A 13,267-nucleotide genomic window follows, 5' to 3' on the forward strand; every position below is an offset into this window, starting at 1 on the left:
GACAGCGAACACAAGGCGTCTGGCTCTTGCAGATGTCGGACCCTTCGTGTGTCGTCTATCATCGTCATGTTGAAGGAGAAGTACACTACTGACCATTAAAATTGCTACACCACGAAGGTGACGTGTTACAGACGGGAAATTTACCCGACAGGAAGAATATGCTGTGATATGCAAATAATTAGCTTTTCAGAGCATTCACACAAGGCTGCACCGGTGGCGACATCTACAACGTGCTGACATGAAAGATTCCAACAGATTTCTCGTACACATACAGCAGTTGACCGGCGTTGCCTGGTGAAACGTTGTTGTGATGCCTCTGGTAAGGAGCAGAAACGCGTACCACCACGTTTCCGACTTTGATAAAGGTCGTATTGTAGCCTATCGCGATTGCGGTTTATCGTATCACGACATTGCTGTTCACGTTGGTCGAGATCCAATGACTGTCAGCAGAATATGAAACCGGTGGGTTCAGGAGGGTAACACGGAACGCCGTGCTGGATCCCAACGGCCTCGTATCACTAGTAGTTGAGATGACAGACATCTAATCCGCATGGCTGTAACGGATCGTGGAGCCACGTCTCGATCCCTGAGTCAACAGATGGGGACGTTTGCAAGACAACAACCATCTGCACGAACATTCGACGACGTTTGCAGCAGCATGGACTATCAGCTCTGAGACCATGGCTGCAGTTACCTTGACGCTGCATCACAGACAGGAGCGCCTGCGACGGTATACTCAACGACGAACCTGGGTCCACGAATGGCAAAACATCATTTTGTCGGACGAATCCAGGTTCTGTTTACAGCATCATTATGGTCGTATCCCTGTTTGGCGACATCGCGGTGAACGCACATTGGAGGCGTGTATTCGTCATCGCCATACTGGCGTATCACCCGGCGCGGTCACCTATTGTACACATTCACGGCACTTTGAACAGTGGACGTTACATTTCAGATGTGTTACGACCCGTGCCTCTAGCCTTCATTCTATCCCTCCGAAACCCTACATTTCAGCAGGATAATGCACGACCGCGTGTTGCAGGTTGTAACCTCCCCACAGAAAATATTAAATTTAAAAAATGAAAATGAACCAAGCGTAAACTCTCCGCAAAAAATAAAAATTAAATGAATTTTTTCAATATTGTAACCTCTGAACAAAATTGGTTCCCATTTATAGTCTCCGTGCAGAAATGCATTCACATTTAATGTAACCACAAAATTCTTTTCTCATTTAATGTTAAGTTCGAAACAGAAAAATTCCTAAACACCAAAAGTAATAAAAAAAATTCAGTAACCTGGTAAATTTTATGACGACAGCAACGCTGCGCCTCGGCCCTGTATTCTGAATGAAAAAAAGCAAAAATTCTTACCACAATAAAAACTGCAAATATATCTGCTCATACATAAAAATTTTCGGCACAGCTCCGTGCAATACTGGCCTATGCTTTGTGATTCGTGAAAGGAATAATTATCCATTGGAAAAAAAATCTTTAAATTGAGTTGAATGCCTTTCTTTTTCTTTTTTTAAAAAAATTACTTTATATTATAAAAATTATTATTGGGGCATTTTTTTTAAAGAAATTCAATGACAATTAATATACATTACTAGATATGCACAAGGCTGCTTCTTTACCTTCTACAACAATACTCATTCTCCAGAGTCCTGAGCAGAGCAGACAACCGACACGCGCCGACTACTGCCGACTCACGCAGACTACTCAAGACTACTGTCGACACGCGCAGACTAGCGCTGACTAGAGACAAGCAAAAACTAACGACATACTGCTCTCTGGTCAGAGACTCTCCTAAATACCTCACCTCTTACATAACCCTCCACTGGGGGGGGGGGGGGGGGGGCAAAACTTTGGCAGCGATGGTGAGCCAATTCGATTTGCCATGAGCAACAAATTTTTCCTAATTAACTAAGTTTACAACCACAGAATATATACATATATACTGTATAAGTGCAGAACATGAAATAAAATATAGTGCACATGCACTGAGTACAGAACATGTCAAGCAAAGACAAAATGTGTACACAATGAGTACAAAACATATTAACAAATGTCGAAAGTGCACACACACACTATAGTATGGAACATATCAAGCAATGACAAAATGTATACGCAATGAGTAAAAAACATTTTAACAAATGACAAAAAGTGCACACGCACTGTAGTACAGAACATATCAGGAAATCACAAAATGTATAGGCAATGAGTACAAATCATATTAACAAATGACATAAAGTGCACACGCACTGTAGAAGTCTTAAACAATTTTACAACAAATAAACATATCAAGGAGTGAAATAAAGTGCACACGCACTGTAGAAGTCTTTAGCATTTTTACATAACGTATCGTGGTGTGAAATAAAGTGCACATGCACTGTAGAAGTCTTTAGCACTTTTACATATCATGGAGTGAAATAAACTGCACACGCACTGTAAAACTCTTTAGCATATTTAGGACAACTGATCTTGTTAACAAATGAAATGAAGTGCACACGCACTGTATGTGTCTTTATCATTTTACAAGAATTTAAACGCACTGTATAAGTGTTTACCGTTTTACAAGAACGAGGAAAGGAATGTTAAGGATTGCGTCATGGTTGTAGCACATTAGGTTGCACACAGCTGCACTGAAAGTCCATATCTTTCTACAGAAGCACAACACCAAGTTAGACAATCTGAAGTTCTTTTCCCTGAAGTATTAATCAGTGTAGCCAAAACACTGAAATGTCGTATTAATATTCCATGTTATCATTTTGGTAGTACATTAGGTACACCAAACAGTGGGACCATAATAATATCTCCATCGCTCAAGGTGGTGGACAGCATGTCGTGTCAACACCACGTTCTTGTAAGGTACACCAACGTAGAATTAGTGCAAAAACCAAATATAGTGCTCCATGAGCATGAGGAAGACAGGACAAACGGATATAGCAGTAATTTCAGGTAATTAGGTCAGAAGGTGAAGGAGATTAAATCTTATGCCAATCATCATTGATAATTACATTAGTCTGTTAACTGATTTTAAGTAATTCGTGGCACTCATCGCCCAGTTACTGAACATTTCTTTACCACGTATGAAGTATTACTGAATAATGTTCATAAGTTATTTTTTTATAGAGAACATTGGCACTCATTGGCCAGATACAAATCATCAGAAGTCATCATTCAAAACGGGAGCTAATTCATATATATGGCATGAAAGTGACATAATATAAATTTAAAGGATAAGAAACAGTGGCATTCGTTGGTCAGCTAGTATTGAATATTACAAAACATTTTTCATCATTCAAGTGACATATGACATATTTAAAAACAATTATTGGCACTCATTGGCCAGTTACTAAACATGTAGCAAGTACTGAATATTACAAAACACTATCTGATTGCAGTAATTATTGGCACTCATTGGCCAGTTACAAAGTATTCATATAGCTTTACAAAACATAATTCAGTATTATTCACATGTCATCATTCAAAACAAGAGTTAATTATTGGCATAGCATTTATGCATAAGTCATCATTCAGTATTACTCAGAACTCACCATTCAAGTGACATAGGACATATTTAAAATGTAACACACTGTAACTATTACTCAAGGTCTGTAGTCGACTAATACATAGCCATAATGGATTCCATACAACGGAGAAATTTGTATTATATTTAGAACTAGAAATTTATTTTAAACTGGTAGCATTATTCGGTTGTATACTGGTAGTAGTTGGGACTGGTAATAATTTTTTTTTTTTTTTTTGTTAGCAATGCATTGTGTTGGGATCGATAATTAATTGCTGGGGCATGAAAATATTTTTCCTTTTGACTTATTGCTGGAAATAAGAATTAATAACGTCATTCATCATGAGTCAGCTTGTAAGTAGGCTGTTTAAGTTTTTACATTGGTAACGCCACGTAGCGTCCTGTATGTGCTGTGTGCAGTCAGTGGCTGGTTTGCATTGTTGTTGGAATATCTGCCATTGAAGTGTTGGGCATCTGGATGTTAACAGCGCGTAGCGTTGCCCAGTTGGAGGTGAGCCGCCAGCAGTGGTGGATGTGGGGAGAGAGATGGCGGAGTTTTGAAATTTGTAATACTGGATATCATGAACTGCTATGTATATTATGATTTTTCAACACTATTAAGGTAAATACATTGTTTGTTCTCTATCAAAATCTTTCATTTGCTAACTATCCCTATCAGTAGTTAGTGCCTTCAATAGTTTGAATCTTTTATTTAGCTGGCAGTAGTGGCGCTCGCTGTATTGCAGTAGTTCGAGTAATGAAGATTTTTGTGAGGTAAGTGATTTGTGAAAGGTATAGGTTAATGTTAGTCAGGGCCATTCTTTTGTAGGGATTATTGAAAGTCAGATTGCGTTGCGCTAAAAATATTGTGTGTCAGTTTAAGCCCAGTCACGTAAATAATTTTTCAAAAGGGGACGTTTCATATGTTGACCCTTAGCCGAGGATACCTCACTGGAATCTTCTGATTTTTTCTTGTAGTTTTTGTAGCTTTTGTTTATTGCTAGCGCGTAATTATAGAGAGAATTTCCGTTGTAGTTGTAGTTTTTCATTGTTGTACAGTAAAACAGTTGTGGCATGCATGTAGATTTGCAGTAAGTATTTCGCAGCTGCGCTTGCAATTAACTAGATATTATTTTCAGTGCTATTTTAAAGTGTTCTCTTATTTTTGCTCTTCAAATTGTGTTTTTCTGTGTTGTCGTGTGAAATATTGTGACAATAATGGCGTGTGAAAAACGTAATACTAGGCTCCAAAGTAAACTGAGATATGACAGTGAAGACGAAAGCAGTGTGTCAGCGCCACCGTGTAATGAATTAACTAATGTTCAACATAGTAATTTGGTAATTGTGCATAGGGAAATGGAGCGGGCGGCAAACAATGGCGTAGGCAGTGAAACAATTAGTTAACAGGGAAGTATTGTCGATCGATCGGTCGGCAATAGCTCGCCTCAGGAATCCGAAATGACAGGACACAATTTTGCAAATACTGTAGCTTCAGGTTTTGCGTCCTCAACGTTTTCTCAAATAAGTCAAGACACATTTTCTGCTTGTCAAAATGTGAATGTTGCCGGTGCAAATGCACTGCCGAAAAGCGTAGAGGAACAGATTCCAGTCACTAATGCATTGTTATTACAGCTAATGCAACAAATGGAACAAAATCAGAGATAAACACAGCAAAAGCTTCAGAATTTAGACACAATGGAACAACACCAGAGACAAACACAGCAACAGTTAGACGCAATGGAACAAAATCTTCACACCACGCTTGAACAAACACGTGAAGATTTAACTACTGAGTTACATAAAATCGAATCGAAATGTCAAAAAGTTTGTAACGACGTGAAAACACAAATTTGTGAGCATTTTCAACCTATTTTTTTCGCGGCATGAAAATGCATTACAGAATCACGAAGCAGCCATAAAAGAACTGCAAATTATTGTTCATGAAAATCATGACACCTTGCAACCTAAAATTGACTCAGTTGCAACTACCGATTCGGTTACGCAACTTGCAAAAACTCAGGAAAACTTAAAGGACACAGTAGAAAGACACATGGAGGAAATTAGTTCATTATCAGAGAAAGTAGTTGAACTTTCGGATAAGCTAAATAATTTATCTACGAAGGTAGATGATAATCTGAATGACACAAAACCGGTAGTCTTTAATGACACAGAAGAGAGCGAACAAATTAGGAAATTCAAACAAAATCAGAATCAAATTAATACGCAACACCAAAGAGAAATCCGGGAACTACATCATCAGCTGACACAAGTAATACAAGAATTACGTATTTCAGAGGCCACTCGTGCTCCAACATGGGAAGAGAGACTTAGAAATACGGAACAACCACAAAATAATAACACAGGACACTTCGGAAATTGTGAAAGAAATTGGCAAGGCGCACCGAATTTTGAGATGGTACCGCCGAAACGACGTAACAATGACCGACATGTGACTCGCCGACATGACGATTTTGACTATAAGCTGTTCATTACTACACGTAAATTCAAAACATTTAAGAATTCTGGCAACGACATTCATCCACAAGCATGGCTCCATCAATTCCCTCATTGTTTTCCTCCCAAGTGGTCATTAGAGCACAGATTAGAATTTATGTGTGGCTACTTAGAGAATGAACCAGCTGTAAGAATGCGATCGGTCATTCACGATTGTCACAGTGAAAGAGAATTTTACCATGCCTTCCTCTCAGCATATTGGTCTCAAGCTACGCAAGACCGAGTAAAACATAGCATCATGATGATGAAACACTTTGAACAATCTGAATTTTCCAGTCTTGTCAAATATTTTGAAGACATGTTGCACAAGAATCAGTACCTGTCAAACCCATACAACCCTTCAGAACTCATCCGCATTTGCTTAATGAAATTGCCTAAACATTTTAGAAATATAATTTTGGCAGGACGTTGCAAAGACGACATTGAAGCTTTTCAGGGACTCTTACAAGAATTAGACTTAGAATCTGTTAACATGCAACAATGTTTGAAGTTAAATATCCAGTCAAGAACCAAGAGAACTTATTTAAACAGAAATTACGAATGCATTGTTATTGTAAACAGACGACACAGTGTTATTGTGTGTGTACATTCTTGCTTGTTAGTTGCACGATTACGTAACGACTGTAAGGCTTACATACTTAGAACATATACTGGTACTGCTAATGAGATTTTAATGCAACATTTTGATTTACTTGAAAATACATTCTGGATTTAAAGTACTTTCTGTGAGATACCAGATGACGCAGTGGTTAGTTTATGTGACAGCTACACGATGTTATCATGACACTACTAATGACTGACAATTTACAATGTTGCTTTTGCGGTGTTCCTGTTTTATGTCTGCACAATTTTATGTATTATTCTGGAAAGTAAAACATGTTTTATTAGTAACTTTTGTGGTATAGCTACAATGAGACAGCCTTTTTCGTAGCACAACAATACGTTACATTATAGTACTTCATTGATCACGGTAAGGTACGTAATAACTGCGGTATCTATACGCAAAGCATTTCACTTTCGTTTATGATGAGGTAAGTACATTGACTCCAGCATAACTTTGCTTACAGAGGACGATAACTACGACACTTCCACATAATTATCTTACAGCAAGACGCACAATTAGCGCTACAGGACACGCATTTGAGTGATTAATTTTATACTTATAACATTTACTTTTAAAGATTTTTGAATTACAAAGAATGTTTTCTGTGATACATTTCATTCCATTGCTGTAATCTGTAACACCTGAGGGTATAATTACATTAATCCTCAGGGGGGTACACGCCTACTTTGTGTATCATGTGTTTGGCAAGCACAAGGAGCCCTAGCTAATATGGTATTTGCTTATACAACTTTACACATCGGTACCATATTTCTCCAACACAGAATTACACAGCTATCTGATTATTTAAAAGAGAAACAAAAATTTTTTTTATGTCAGTGACATGTTTACGCAATTACACAGTTGGATAATTTCACACTTATGAAATTGTATTTTGTCTGTCCTTTGTGAACTGTTCATATCTTTTTGGAACCATTGTGATACTATGAGAGCTTTGAATGATGTATTTGGTATGGGATCATGATTTTAAAGTACGTTTGAGGTAGATGACACTATTGAAATGAGCAGAGAATTTTTTTTAGGTTTTGAAATTATTGGAGGAAGCTACGACGATTTTGAGAGTTGACTGAGGTGTTACGATGTTATTATTACGATGATGATGTGTATTATACTGTTGAGATATGTTTATGATCAATAAGCTGATGCTATATGAGTTATTTGAGTACACTACATATATGTTATGATGAAATATTGAAGAAGTGTCGACGAATAAGGTAAGGAATAATTGTAGTGGTTAGGGACTCTGGTTTGTGAAAAAGGTTGTTGGAAACCAAGAATCTGACTTTAAGAGTTATGAAATGTATGTAAATGCGTGAATGTATTACAATGCCGACGAAAATTTTTTGGACACTGTTATATCAATACGATTTTGTTTCTACAGATTTGAAACGCAAATTCTCGACCTGTGAAATTTTTATATGAGACTGTCACTGTAGCGGAAACTGCTGTCGTAAATATTTCGGTTAGAAAGTTAAGTGACCACCGGCACGTAATCCGTCGTGGGCAGCTGCGCATCAGATGCCTGGAGAAAAAGCCATTAGTGTGTGCCTTTTCAGAGGCACAGGTAGAAAATGGGACGTTTCAAGCTGTAGCAAGGTTATGAAACAAATGCAGTATATGCGATCATATTTATGAATGATACACACAAGTGGGTAAAAAAAATATAAGTATTAGAGCAGGTTTAATGACTAACTGCTTATAGCACATTAATTTCATGACTAGCTTCTCCTGGAAAAAATACAAAAAGGATTATTAAACTGAAAGAAGAAACGCATATTATGCTGAAAAGTAGTGAATTTCGAATTAACAGGTAATGAGATGTATAAAGAAAAATATATATGTTCTCCAGCTGTCCTTTCCAAAACCTTCAGTCATCATACCATGCGACATAAGACATACTGTCAAAACGAACTGCAACAAATACGTAAATAACTACACAGCATTTCTTAACTAACAGTAAATATATAAACTTCATCATTAGTTTCATCTGCAAAGAAAAACCTCATTATCATTACTATCATCACCTGCAAAGAGAAACTTCATTATCCATATCATCATAGCTCCATTATCATTATCACCTATAAAGAAAAACTTCATTATCCATATTAGCATATTCTGCATCATTACTCATCACCATTCATTATCATCTACAAAAACGTCACTTCATTATTCAATATATAACTATTCATAGTATAGAATTCCTTATTTCTAGTATATTTCATCGCTAAAACTAAGATGTGTAGTTCTGTCTGACAGTCTGCATCAATTGCTTCGTATTCTGAAAGAAAAAATTAGTTAAGACTGCTGTCATACGATGTGTATTGTATATTCTTGCTAATGCTTGTTAATTCTGATCCATTTACTCTTTGTGACGAGGTATTGCATCTTCTTTCGGTTATTCAGAAGGTGAAATTCCCATTTCTGTTTAATGTATTTCTTTTACACGTTATTTCTGTCTGAAAATAATGAACAATGATTAATGTCTTGCATTAAATCATATACCCATTAAATAAAAGCTGGTTTCAAGTGATATAATTGAGCATACAGCGTAGCATGACAGAAAACGTAATATGTCAAAAAACATAAACAGTGTTCAGATGCAAAAATGTACACAGAATATCACAATGTAGCAGCAAAAAAAAAAAAAAAAGTAAAAATAGTCACGATGTTGAGATATCATAAGGCAAAATGTCAAAGTCAACTGCTGTTTTTTATATCTTAAATATTTCATAGCGCATACAAACAAAACAGGAAAACAATCAATCATACATACATGAAAAATGTGCACGGTCCGATGTGTAACGACAAGAAGAGCGACTGCCTAACCTTACCTTGCCGGGCACTTGCCAAGAAAAAATACGATAATCATCAGTAAGTGTTCATGTGAATATAATTGCATAAGTGGTCATAAAAAAACAGCAAATGGCATTACAGTGTGATAAATCATAAAGTATGTTCATTCAATAAAAGGTTAGACGATGGAGACGTGGTGATTCCCTTTGGTTTTTCTGGTTCTCAAAGTTTCGACGTGTACTACATTGGGGTGAGGAATGCTGCGAATTCGATATGGACCTGCATATAGAAGGTCAAATTTACTACATCTACTTTTTCCTCTATTAGATAAATAATGTGTGCGTACTAATATCTTCTGTCCAATGTGAAAGTCACGGCGTGTACAAACCTGTTTTTGCTGTCTTCTCCGGCGCTCTGCGGCACGTTTGATGTTGTTCAGCGCAATGTCAATTATTTCATGATGTCGTAGTCGACGAGATGTAGGAAAGGTTGCTAATTCTTTAATTTTATTAGGTGTTTCAACATTTTTCAGTATAACAGACGGAGATAGCATAGTAGATTCATTTGGTATGGAATTAATTACATCCTGGAATGAGAATATGTGTGTGTCCCAATCAATATGTTTTTTATGGCAGTATATTCTACACAGTTTACCAATTTCTTTCATTGCTCGTTCACAAGGGTTCGAAGAAGCATGGTAACTGGATATGTAGATCGGAGAAATGTTTCTAGCTCGTAACATACGTGTCCATATAGCAGATCGAAACTGTGATCCATTGTCGGAAATTACTTTCAATACATGAAATAGAAAATGTTTTACAAATGCTTTCGAAACAGTTTTAGCAGTAGCTTTGCGTAACGGAGTGAAGGTAACAAATTTTGAAGTGAGTTCAACAGCGACAAAGATGTAGCAAAAACCTCTATTAGTTCTGGGAATCGGACCAAAAATGTCTACGGCGGCCATGTGTCACAATTTAACAGGTACAATGGGATGTAATCGAGGAATATGTGAAGTCGTATCTGACTTAGCTTTCTGGCAGATTTTACATGACGCTAAAACTCGTCGAATACGTTTCTCCATGTTGGTAAAATAACAATTCTGTCTCAGTATAAGAAAACATTTTCTGGCTCCGTAATGTGCGTAACTTAAATGAGTGTACCAGATTAATTTGTTAACAAGTTCGTCAGGAATGCATAATAACCAATTGTTGCTGTCAGGATGAGAGCGGCGAAACAGAATATTATTGCGAACAGTGTAATGGTTTCTAATGGTAACATTATTCCTATCTTGCCAAAGGTGTTTAATTTCCTTCCATACGTTGTCTTTAATTTGCTCTTGTGCTATGTCTTGTAATGACGACGAAATGAAATTTTCAAATGCAACTTGTTTAATGTACATGACGCTGAAATTTGCTTTGCAGAAGTTGGTTGCGATGTCTTTCTGATTGTTGCTGAGAGAACTGGATAGTGCGTCTGCTACAATATTTTGTGCACCGGGAATGTGAACAATTGTAAAATTAAATTCCTGTAAATAAAGTTTCCATCTGCTTAATCTGTCGTGTGTAAATTTAGCCGAAAGTAAAAACTGTATCGCTCTATGATCTGTGTAAACGGTAGTGTGTCTTCCATAAAGAAAATGCCGAAATCTCGTAAATGCCCAAACAACACATGTTTCAAGTTCTGTAACAGAATAATTTCGTTCAGCAGGTGTCAGAATGCGACTCGCAAAGGCGATGTTTTTAATTACTGTGGTGCCATCTTCTTCAATTTCCTGAAAAATGTGTACGCCTGAAGCGGTGTTAGAACTGTCGGTGGCAATGGAAAAATTTCTAGTAAGATCTGGGTGCGATAAAAGTGGTGCATTCAACAAAGCTTGTTTCCGGTTCACAAATTCAGAATGTTCTTGCTTATCCCAGGACCAAATAGCGTTTTTACCTGTCAATTGACATAATCTAGGGGTGTCTAAAGCAGAGTAATGAATAAATTTACGAAAAAAGTTAATTAAACCCAAAAAGCTACGTAGTTGTTTCTTCGTCGTAGGAACAGTAAAGTCACGTAAAGCTTGAAGTTTTTCCGGGTCAGGCGCAATGCCTTCTGCTGAAATTACATGTCCAAGAAATTTTATAGAAGTTTTACCAAAGTGCGATTTACTGAGATTAACTGTGAGTCCTTGTGCACGAAAAGTTCGTAACAATTGTTCAAGAATTAGATTGTGTTCAGACCAGTTAGCTTCTGCAATAAGAATGTCGTCTATATACGTTGTGATTCTGTCTTTAAGTTCCGTCGGAAGTACTGTATTCAAACCGCGAATAAATGCTGCTGAAGAAATAGTTAAACCGAACGGTAATTTACAAAATTGATAAGTCACCAAAACAGAGAAAAGCCGTGTACTTTCTGCAGTCCAGATGGAGCTGAATTTGCCAAAATCCCGATTTCAAATCTAATGTACCATAAAATTTCTGTAAAAGTTCTTCTAGTGTCTGTGGGCGATCTGTTTCATTAATAATAATGTCGTTGATGTGATGCGAATCAAGTACGAGGCGAAGTGGACCATCCTTTTTCTTAACAATATGGAGTGGATATATGTACGGACTAACTGCCGGTTCAATAATTCCTTGGTCAAGCATAGCTTGCAATTCTTTCTTAACTTGTTCTCCGTGAATATACGGAATGGGATAATGTTTGGCTTTAACTGTGTCATGTTGTTTAACTTGAAATTCATACATAAAACCGGACATAGTACCAGGAACGTTGTCAAAAACTGGAGCTTCCTGTAAAAGAATTTTGCGTAGTTGTGTGCGTTCGTCGTCTGTATTTGCACTGCTCTGTTTAACTTTATCAGAAATCATCTGTATAACGTCATAGTCTGCTTCGTCTGGAGTATTATAGTTGTGTACGTACGTATCTGTTAACAATGTGGAATGAAAGTCTATGTTACGTGATGCGGAAATGACCTCTGTACGATTAATTGTTTGTTCTTCTGCAGATAAAGAGTGCCTGAAGCGGTGTTAGAACTGTCGGTGGCAATGGAAAAATTTCTAGTAAGATCTGGGTGCGATAAAAGTGGTGCATTCAACAAAGCTTGTTTCCGGTTCACAAATTCAGAATGTTCTTGCTTATCCCAGGACCAAATAGCGTTTTTACCTGTCAATTGACATAATCTAGGGGTGTCTAAAGCAGAGTAATGAATAAATTTACGAAAAAAGTTAATTAAACCCAAAAAGCTACGTAGTTGTTTCTTCGTCGTAGGAACAGTAAAGTCACGTAAAGCTTGAAGTTTTTCCGGGTCAGGCGCAATGCCTTCTGCTGAAATTACATGTCCAAGAAATTTTATAGAAGTTTTACCAAAGTGCGATTTACTGAGATTAACTGTGAGTCCTTGTGCACGAAAAGTTCGTAACAATTGTTCAAGAATTAGATTGTGTTCAGACCAGTTAGCTTCTGCAATAAGAATGTCGTCTATATACGTTGTGATTCTGTCTTTAAGTTCCGTCGGAAGTACTGTATTCAAACCGCGAATAAATGCTGCTGAAGAAATAGTTAAACCGAACGGTAATTTACAAAATTGATAAGTCACCAAAACAGAGAAAAGCCGTGTACTTTCTGCAGTCCAGATGGAGCTGAATTTGCCAAAATCCCGATTTCAAATCTAATGTACCATAAAATTTCTGTAAAAGTTCTTCTAGTGTCTGTGGGCGATCTGTTTCATTAATAATAATGTCGTTGATGTGATGCGAATCAAGTACGAGGCGAAGTGGACCATCCTTTTTCTTAACAATATGGAGTGGATATATGTACGGACTAACTGCC

The sequence above is a fragment of the Schistocerca nitens genome, chromosome 8, assembly GCF_023898315.1.
Source record: "Schistocerca nitens isolate TAMUIC-IGC-003100 chromosome 8, iqSchNite1.1, whole genome shotgun sequence".
Lineage (NCBI taxonomy): Eukaryota > Metazoa > Arthropoda > Insecta > Orthoptera > Acrididae > Schistocerca > Schistocerca nitens.